Source organism: Arvicola amphibius, chromosome 1, assembly GCF_903992535.2.
Source record: "Arvicola amphibius chromosome 1, mArvAmp1.2, whole genome shotgun sequence".
Lineage (NCBI taxonomy): Eukaryota > Metazoa > Chordata > Mammalia > Rodentia > Cricetidae > Arvicola > Arvicola amphibius.
This window is the reverse complement of record NC_052047.1, coordinates 23,008,823-23,019,526: the sequence shown is the minus strand read 5'-3', so window position 1 is coordinate 23,019,526 and position 10,704 is coordinate 23,008,823. Positions and strand designations below refer to the sequence as shown.

The following is a 10,704-nucleotide window of genomic DNA, read 5'->3' as shown; positions in this document are numbered from 1 at the left end:
TGGAGCCCGCGCCCGCGGAGCCCTCGCGGACTCCAGATCCAGGTTTTGTTGGCCACCCCTTTCTCGGGCTGGAGCCCCCCTCCCCGGTCCTGGGAGCTCTCGCGCCCGTCACCCCGCCGGTGGCTCACTCCGGCCTCGGCTGCGTTGGCCGCCAGCGTGCACACTGCCTGTCTGCGGGCGCATTGTCCCTCTGCCTGCTCGGCCCGCAGCGCTCGCTCCGGTTCCCAGAAGCGGGGATGCAGATGGCACGGCCGGGCCGGGAGGGTGCCACCGCCGCCGCCGCTGGCATCTCGCGGACTGCGCGCTGCCTCCGCTCCCGCAGCTGCTGCCGCCGCCACCGCCTGTGACTCGCCCCCTCCCCTCTCTTTCTTCTCTTTTATTTATTTATTTATTTTGTTGGCCTCAGTCCTCTTCCTCCGGGTGTGCGCGCGCGGGCTGCACGGTGTGCTGTGGCAGTAGCTCACCCGTGTGTCTGTGTGTGAGTGCGCGCGCGCGGGGGACAGCGTGTGCGTGTCTGGAGGGCGCCCCGAGTCTCAGTGGCTCTGGGGGAGTCCAGCAGAGAAAAAGAACCGAAGCCAGCGGCCGCGGCGCTTGGCGGTGACGGCGGCGGCTCGGAGCCCGGGCCGCGCGATGAAGCTCCCGCATGCCCGCAGCTACCCGGCACGGCCGGCGTGCTGATCCGCCACCACCACCGGAGCTCCGGGATCACCACCCCCGGCAGGCACGCAGCCCTCGGCGGCCCGGCGCCCGCTCTGCCCGCGCGTCCACGCAGTGCACCGGGGAAGGAGTTGCGCGGCTGGCTCCTGGGCTCTCCGAGCGGCTTGCGGGCGGCAGAGCGGACCCTCTACAGCCGGAGCACCTCGGGGGCAGCAAGAGGAGGACGGAGAGCAGGGCTGGGCGGAGAAGCCACTACTGGTCCTCGCCGCTGCCCCTACCTATCCCCTCCCTCCCGTTCGGAGGCGGAAAGGGGAGGACGAGGAAGAAGAAGAAAAAGAAAGAGAAGGGGGGTGGGGTGGGAGAACTGGATATAAAGATCGGCTGGGGGGGGATGGTGGAAGATTTTTGGTCTCCTCAGCAGCGGCTTTTCTTGCGGCGGCGGCGGCGGCGGCGGCAGCGGCAGCAAGAGAAGGAAAGGCAGCCTTAGCTATGACTGCCGCATGTTAATAGCTCCCGCTTGGGTCCGCGGGCTGCAGCCAGAGACACAGCCTGACTCCGAAGTTGTGCAACTGTGCCCTGGGAGAGACATTTGAACCCTCCTTCTCTTTGCTCCGCTTTTGCCCCCTGGGGCGTGTGAAGCGAGGAAACGTAAAGGAAGACTAGCATTTGGCTTTCCTGGCTTCCCCTTTCTCCATGACTGTGTAGAAGAAAGGAAAGAGACACTTTTTGTTGTTTCTTTGACTGGGGTCTCCACCCTCCAGCCGTCTCTGCGTTTTGATTATCATTCTTTGCTTGGTGTGGCTGGGGTGTCTACGCTGGGGCCGGTCCAGCTTTTTTTTTTTTTCTTTTTTCTTTCTTTCTTTCTTTTTTTTCTTCTTCATTTTTTGCCCTGGGGCTCAATGGATGGATTGTGGAAAACTGTACCGGGTTGCAGGTTGTTGAGCAACTGATGGGACCATCTCAGGGACCGGCGATTACGAAAGGTAATTTATTCTTTGCACTCTTCATAACAGTGGTCGCCCAGCCCGGGCGCAGGCGGCGGCACCCGCTGGGCGGGCAACTGAGGGGGGTGCAGGGTTCACGTACACTCACCCTTCCACTCACACATTCGCCTTCACACACTCGCCCTCACGCGCACACTCATCTGATCGTGATCTGGAGCGGGAAGGGAGCCTCCTGGCTGGTGGGCGCTGGGGTTTGGCACGGGTTCGAGGTTCTACAAGCTGCTGGGCGATATAGTGACAGAGGCTGATGTAGAGCAAAGGAAAACCCGCGCACTGGCAGTCACACGCGCCGAATGACAGGAACGAATCCCACCCCGAACATTTTCCCTCCCTTGTCACCCTAATGTTGTCCTTTAGTAGGGGCAGAATCAACCAAGGGGGCGCCTTTTCTCCGCTAGTCTGGAGCAACTCGAGAGGTGGGAACGGGTTGGAGGACGTACAGGGACCCGGTGAGGAGCTCAGTCTGGGGTGATGGCTAATGCAGGGTGGTGAGCCTGGTGTGATCCTCCCTGGACATCTGCTTTGGAGCATCCAAGGTGGCCGGGCTTGCCCAGGTCGCTCCCTTGGGAAGTGGAACCTCGTTGCTTCCTCTTGTGTGTCCCCTCCTGTGTGTCCCCTTCATGGCAGTTTGCTTTAGACCTGAGCGCCTAGGCTTTGTAAAGCGATTGTGGTTAGAGAAAGCTACCACTTTTCGTGCTGAGAGTGAGCACCGGTGTAGAGAGGGTGTTCAATGGTAGGGGGGGTCCGCGGCGCCAGGGTGCGGTGGACAGAACAGTGGTGGCCCTGGTGGCAGGTTACAGGTAGAAGAGTGGGCATCTCCGTGCTTCGCTTGGGAGATGGACAGTCTCTGAAGCGGAGCGCGTGGACCAGCGCTACCCAGCCTCTGGTTCTGCCCGGGAAGTGGCGGCTGAGCATACCAGATGTCCAGCAGTACTGCCCTGTGTTTGGAGGGGTAGTGGCCAGGGGTCGCCATCTGTGTTATCTGTGTGTATAGGATCCTGCGCGCTTGGGGTGACAGGGAGACCTGTGTAGTGATGGGTGACCTGAAGCTACTTGAGTAGAGCTTGCTCATAGAAATCGCTTGGGATCAACTTAGCTGGAAAATCTGGTTTGAGGAGGCCCAGAGGGCCCCTGGTAGGGTTGCAAGGAAGCCTAGCGGCAGATTCCCTCTCCCCTGGAGATGTGTGCAATGCTTGGAGTCGCTGGTGCAGTGCCCCACGTACTCCAGATTGGCCTTGATGGGGACCTGCTCCAGCAGTCACCTCTTGCAGATTTGCGGTAATCAAGTCTAGCCTGCAGAAGCTCTGGTCTTATCTAGCCACTCTCCTCGCCCGGATAGAATCGTGTGGTGCTTTTATTGATGACCAGTGATAGAGCAGTTGGGCAAACTGGAGGCTGGGGAGCCACCTCCCGGGTGTCTCCTCTCTGAGGCTCCCGTGCTCCCTGACTGCAGTAGTTAGAGAACATTGTAAACAACAGTGTAAGCATCTTTGCCACAGTCTCCCTCAGAGGTTAACCTGCTGGTGTCTGGTGTGTTTACTTTCCTGGGCGAATTACTCATTAGGAAGTATAAGACTGCTCGCCTCTCTGATTCTACATCTTTGCGGCCAGCTGCTGGGGAAATGAGGAGACACATAGACGCTGGCAGGAAGGAAAAACGCCTTCTGTGTTTTGCTCTGAAATAAATGGGAGGTCTGCTAATTTTGGCGTCATATGGGCTGTCATCGCTAGTTAAAGAATGCCATCGTACAATCTGCAAGGAAACACTTTAGTGATTTTGCTTTTGGAAAGTCAGCTGCATTTGTCTATGAGATAACAGAGGTTAGCCAGACCCCTAACTCATTTTTCAGTCTGGAATGGTAACTAAGTGATCAGCAGTTCTGGCGCCCAATTTATCTGTATTCGGGTTACAAGTAGAATTGCCAGTTGTTTTCCAATGTAACCAACAGAGGATACCAGATAATTTGCTTAGGAATCAAGAGGATGTTTATGCTGAAATCCCTGTCAGCGTTGTAGTTTTATGTTTATTTCTCTCCCCTCTCTTTAAGTAAGGGGAGAATGGGTGACAAATGCACAGGGAAAAACACATTTTAATAAACCTATGCTTGCACAAATAACTACTTTTAAAATGCAGTAATTAAAATGTATTGCATTACCTATTGTATATTACTTCTAACTACTTTGATGTTTGTTGAAAATGGTTATGACCTAGTTTATTTTAAAGAATCCGTTTTTGTAAATGTGTATTTTATTTTAAAGTACACTTACATTATGGTTTTGACCACCTCACAGAGCATAAGATTCAGAGGACTAGTACCGAATAATCTTGATAAAGTTGTATTTTCTAAGCTATTTACAAGAGACAGTAAGTGACCATGATCATAATAAAACATAAAAAGCCTAGAGATTGAGGGCTTAACCCCCTAGAATCTTGTTTCCTATAGTTTGTTCCTTTCGAGGGGGTGGGGGGTTGTGTGAAAGTCTCTGTACTTGCAAACATTTCTGAGGACTGAAGTGTGCTGCGTTCCCTCCCCTTTCAGCAGCTCGCAGCGCGGCGATTTGCAGTCTTTGTGCTGGAAGATCCCATCAGGTCTGTTCTCTGTTTCTCAGCAGCATGTGTTTCCTAGCAGTTGTACATTCCACAGGTCCTGATGTCATCAGGGCTGACTCTGTCAATGTAGTGCCCTGTCTGAAAGTGAATATTCAACAATCTGCCACTCTCAGGTGTATGGGTGAGCAGAGTCCTTCTACAGACCTGGGGATAGGAGGAGTCATGAGTACAAAGGCGTATGTGAACTATTTAATTTCTTGATGTAGACATGTTAGGCTGCATCAGGCCTCCCTGGCCAAAAGAGTGATAAACCAGCTGGCCAGTGATTTGTCAACTGGGGAAATGCTTTTGATATCTCAGTTTAGGTTGCCTCGCGTGATGCTTATGCTTGAGATTGAGAGTCCTGCTGAAAAATATGAATGGAAAGTCTTTCCGAAATAATTTTCTTAATGATATTCTTCTTGCAGTTTGCGGATCTATTCCCCCCACACACACCCCGAGAGAATAATGGCCAGTGTGGGACTTATTGGCTCCAGCTGCTGTGCCCCTCATTGTTTCTAGTATTCAACAACCGGCAACATTGTTATGGACTTGATTTACCTTTGATTCACAAAGAGCTATAGCCACGAAAACAGTCGTAGATTTAAAAAGAGTATAAGGTCACAAAGATTGAAGTTAGTCAAACCATAATGCAGAACCGAATGTTTTTTTTAGATTTGCTCTGGACCATTTTACAATTTGCTTGAAACTCTTGGAAAAGGGCTGCCAAATGAAAAAGGTTGAAAGGAGCGACTTTAGTTTCAGAAATCAGCAAGGAAACAAAGTGTGATTTTTGTATTTAGAATCATGTACTAATTTTGAGAAATACTGGTGTGCTTTAACTTAGCCTGGTGTGAGTGATGCTGAGAGTGTTTGGGAGGAAAAGCAGCTTGGCTTAACCTAAGTTTCACAAATGGCTCCTTTACCTTTGATTCCTTAGATTTGCCTTGCATTCAAAACATGCATTTGTTCACTGAGGGTGGAATAAAGCTGTGCTGTAATTTACCGGTGTGTGCCTTTTAGGTTCATGTGTATTCTCAGATGATGGTTGCATCTGTGTCCTTTTGTTTGATGCAAAGGTATTTGCTTAATGAACGCCTTAGTCTGTGAAAAAAAAAAAAGCAGTCACATTTGATTTTTTTGCTGTTTTCTCATTCAGACACACATATACACAATCGCTATGTGTGCATGCACATGGTTCTGGAGAATTTAATTTTTGCAGAGAAAACTCCAGTATTTCATTCATTGTGAACTTGATACTGATGCTTCTGTACATTTGAAAAGCTAGTATGAACTTGTCTGAACTTAACATTGATGATTTGTATGCTGTGCTGTCCCCCTCCAACCTCAAAATGTGTCAAATAATTTTCCCTGATCTGGATAGTAAAAAAGTCAATTCTACATCATAAGTAGCCAAATGTAATGATTTTCTTAGAATTTTGAAATGTACTTATTCATTGACAAAAAAAAAAAAATGTAAAGACAGATAATTAGTTATCTTCCTCCGAAGCCACTGAACTCCATTTATTTTGTGGGTGAGTGTAGTTCTGCCTATATTTTATCATAGCCGATTGCTATAAGCCTTTTCTTCTTTTTTTTCCCTGCCTGTGGTAGAACTTGAACCCAGGGCTTTGTATGTGCCAGTCTGTAACATTAGCGGCTGCTTGTTGGGGTTTCTATCCTGCCCAGTTCCCACAGCCATTTAGCCCCAAAGAATCACACAGATAGGTCTGCATTGGATATAAACTGATTGGCCCATTAGCTTAGGCTTCTTATTAGCTCTTATCACTTATATTCACTCATTATTCTTATCTATGTTAGCCACATGGCTCGGTACCTTTTTTAGCGGGGCAGGTCACATCCTGCTTCTTCTATGATCTGGGCAGGATTGCAGAGGGAGCTTCCTTCTTCCCAGAATACTCCTCTTCTCATTGCCCTGCCTCTACTTCCTGTCTGGTTTACCCAACTATACTTCCTGCCTGGCCAATCAGTGTTTATTTAAAACATGATTGACAGAATACAGACAATTCTCCTGCATCACCAGTCAAGCAAGTGCTCTACCACTGGGCTATGTTCCTAGCCTCGGAGTCTATAAATACTAATAGATAATGAAATTATTCATTTCTTTCTATGTTCTATTGACATTATAAAAAGAAAATTAAATTTAATGTTAATGAATGTCTTCGTAGGAGTAAGTACAGACCAAATGAAGTTAAAATTTTGGCCTACATTATTCAAAAGTTTAAATGGAATAATGTTAATGTCAACCCATTTTATATTAAAAACTGTCTTTAGGATGGAGAAGCAAGTCTTCCATAGTAACAGCATTTGTCTTGTGAAATTTGCAGTTCAGTTATTTTGTTGAACCGAAAATGTTCTTAGACCTGTGCTTTCTAAGTGTGTTTCTAGGAACTCAGAAGCCATGAGATCCCTTCAAAGATCTGCAAAGAGAAAAAAAATCTTCATAGTCATACGTCCATATTATTTGCCTCTTTTTCTCCTTTTAAAACTTGTACACTTGAGATTTCCAGAAGGTATGTGGTTCATGATGACATCATTGTTCTGCTGGTGTGTGGCATGTGCATTTACATACTCCTGCCTTCTATGAAAGTTCTGGCTTACTAATACATAAGCAGTGATCATTTCAGATAGCATATTCACAAGACACCATTCATCATTCATTTTAAAGAATGTAAAGGAAGACTGAGACCCTCTTAAACTTTCCCCACATCTTCCTCTTTTACATATAACTGTCACCTATATGACCATAAAAGGGAACATCTACGAAGAATAATCAAGTTCAACTCAAGTTTCAGAAACACAAGCAGGTTGGACATATTGTATTTACTAATTACTTAGCATTCTCATTATTCTGTTCCTCAAAATTCTGTGAGAAACTTGATGTTCAGTGTTTTGGTCAGCGTCTCCAGTAAGATCTGCTGACCAGTACCTGGATGGTTGCCTAGAGTCATAGAACAATCTAAATCCACTCAGGAGGAGTAGTTCATCTTGAAAGGCAGCATGGTGTAGAGATAAGGAGAACCTTGTGTTTATCTACATGTTGGGAAGCTGTTTGCCTTGGGGCAAGGCATTTGATCTTACTTTACCTCAGTTTTCTACTTTATCCTAATGAGATTGATAGTTTTATCACATTCACAGACTGTTGGGAAAATTTAATAGGGACATATACTGGAAGATTTGAAAACAGATTCTGAAGAAATTATAATAAATAGTCAATGACTGCTGTCTTTATTGCTATCATTATTATTATTATTATTATTATTATTATTATTATCATTATTAATACTGGATCTCTCAAGAGTCCTAGGAAATGTTAATCAATTCCTTATGTGATTCAGATATGCAGTTCTGTTCCACATCAGTCCTTCAGAATATGTATTAAAATCTTGCTAAATTAAAATTTTTCATGTAAAAAAATAGTCCTTACTTTATTCTTGTACCTTACAACTCATGGGGAGCTGTTGACATTTTTCTCATAGGGGAAGTTAATAGAACCCCTTTGTCAGTATGAACCAAAGCTAAAGTTGGGTAGTGTGAATGCTCAATCAAAACTAGTTTCAAAGACCCTAATTGAATATTTATGCATCTTGGGAATTATTAGAGAGGAAATCACTTTCTGAAGTGATATCAAGACGACTCACTACACACTTAATCTGTTAATCATTACCTAAGCACCACAACAGGCCATTTCAGTAAAAAAGATCCTTGGGGTAATTATATCCTATGGCTTAGTATGTATGGAAGTGGTTGAAATGCCTAACTAATGGTGAAAGAAGCTTTGCATATAAAATTAGCTTGACTAGGTGCTAACGTTTAGCTAGAGAATGCTAGTTCTTATGAGTCTAGTTTTTGGACATATACTGAGAAGTCTCTCCCTCCCTCTCTCCCTCTCTCCCTCTCTCCCTCTCTCTCTCTCTCCCTCTCTCTCTCTCTCTCTCTCTCTCTCTCTCTCTCTCTCTCTCTCTCTCTCTCTCTCTCTCTCTCTCTCTCTCTCTGTGTGTGTGTGTGTGTGTAGAGTATACCCATTTTTCTATACCCATTTTTGCATGTTTTCCATGGATCTCTGTAAGTTTGAGATCAGACCTATCACTGTGAATTCAGTACTATTATATGCATCGGCCTCTGCACTTGGATTGATGTTTCAGTTTTACAGAAACTAAATTGTACTGCATAGATAGGCAGAACCAAAAACTGTTTTTAGTCATGAGCTTTTCAGAAACGGCCTTTGGAATGGAAAGACCTGATTATGCTCTTCAGCATCCGTAGATCTATCTCCTCCAACTCTATGTGAGAAACAATGGTAGTAAATTCACATTGGTGGTTTGGGAAGAAGAATAAAAAGTAAATATATATGTGTCTGCTCTCTGCTCAAGGGAGTATTTGACTCGTGGTACCTGATACTATCGGTCATAGTGTTATTAGAAATATCTTTGAGTACAATCATTATGAAAACACAGCTAAATCAAATATCATTTTCTTAATTGAGGAGTTATTGATGATAACTCAATCATCAGCATATTGATGATTTGTTAAGCAGTTAAGAAAATTTGGGGTCTAGTATTTGTCTTTCTTACTGTTCTTTCTTCTATCTCTCTTTTGTTAAACATTTAAATTTCCATTTCTGAGTGGTTCCTTTCAACTAAAAATATTAAGTTCTGCTACTAATTCCTTCACCCCAAATAATTCTGACCAGAAAAAAGTCTTTTTGACACTGACCTAGCAGTAGCACTATGCTTGAAGATTGACTTTAAATCATGAAAATAACCATTTAACTTAAGACATTTCAAGTTAAACAGCAGAACTTCTTTTCACAGGGTGTCAACAGCTCTTTAAGAATTAACTGCCTCAATGTTGTAACCAAATCAAGTCATCATCCACTTCCAAGATTTACAGATTTCCCTGCTTTTGAAAGATTTATAACCTGAAAGAACAAGTACTCATAAGATTGCTATACATGAATTATGCAACGGAAACTTACAATTCAGAATCCAAAAATTGCCTTAAAGTCTAGAAGTATCGAAAAGCTCTTAAATAAGTCCAGAGTTGAGAATGAACATCTATATTCCAGTGACTGTTGCCAATAAGAGTTTCTCCTCCTCTTCCTCCTCTTCTTTTCTTTCTCCTCCTCTTCCTCCTCCTCTTATTAATGTGTGACTCTTCTAGCTTTTATGTGGAGAAGAAAAATCTACAACATAACAGCTTATGAAGATGTAGTGGGGGACAAAACCAAACCAAAAGCCTGCATGTCGAACAATTGACTTGCTAAAATGCAGCACACTTAAGTGTTTGAAAGTATGACTCAAGAAAATGAAAGCCAAGTTAAAAAACAAAACCAAATCCCTGACAGCCCTTTCTGTTTGATCAGCCTGTGTTGGTGTTTATGCATCCCGCAGAGACAGAGTGTGTTGCTATTCAGGACAGCCCCCAGTGGCTCACAGTAGCCTGAGCCTGTGAGAATAGGGGTGAGACTCAGCCCAGTTTTTGATGTTCTGCTCGGGTGGGTCACTTGAATACTAAAATGCATTCCATTGACAGCTGACCCTGTGAGAGGGTTTTCAACAGTCTCCTGTTTTGTTTTGGTTTGGTTTCATTCCCCCTTCTTTTGCTCAAAGCTCTTCCAAATAAAGACTTTTGGTTAAGAGGAAATGGGCCTGACTGATGGTCATCTTTCCACATGAGATTTGATTTCTGGCAGGCAAGGGAACCCTCAGCTGATTTACATGAGCATTTTCTTTCCTTCAAATTTTCAGTGTTCTTGATTTGTCAAAGGCGAATGGTTGTTGCTTGAACCTTGGACTCAGAATACAGATCATGACTTCATAGAATAGACAAAGAACCTATTGAGAAATACTTTTGTTTAACACAAGGCATGTGTATGTCTGTTGCTTTTCTTCTTTACAGGGTCTTTAAATGTTCAATAGAAGTTTTCTAGGGAGTTTTATTTCTATTAAGAACAATTGACTATGGAGGCAGAATAGAGGCAACTATTTCCTTTAACAATAATACAGTCTTTTCAGCTTAGGAAACATTCAGTTAAATGTTTCTTTCACTTTCCACAACTTTCTGTCTGATAGTCAAATGTTTCAGAGTCATTCTTAAATGATGACCATTTTATGACAGTATCTCAGCTATGATGTTTGCAACCATTCAATTTGAAAAGCTTAGATTACATATTATATTTAATTATTGTTATTTCTTTGAATTGAGAAGACACTTCAAGTTTTAGGTTGAAATGATTACTGGGAGGTCACCATGGGTTTTTTTTTTTTTGGTTTTTTTTTTTTTTTTTTTTTTTTTTTTTTTTGGTAAAACTTTCTTTGCCCAAGTCAGTACTATTTATCATATCCTCCCCTCCTGAGCTTCTGCATTAGTTATAAGCCCCTGCCTAGTCTATCACTTGCCTTTTACTGTATGTTTAAAAGTTTTGGATTT

The 10,704-nt window shown here is 44.3% G+C and overlaps 1 long non-coding RNA gene across 1 annotated transcript in view; it reads left to right on the top strand.

Moving 5' to 3' along the window:
• Positions 1 to 1,391: 1,391 nt before the first annotated feature.
• The window catches only part of LOC119815208, a 271,911-nt gene continuing 262,598 nt past the window's right edge, over positions 1,392 to 10,704 (top strand). The window contains exon 1 of the long non-coding RNA XR_005285503.1: positions 1,392 to 1,640. This is a non-coding gene — a long non-coding RNA (uncharacterized LOC119815208). The remainder of the gene's footprint in view (positions 1,641 to 10,704) is intronic.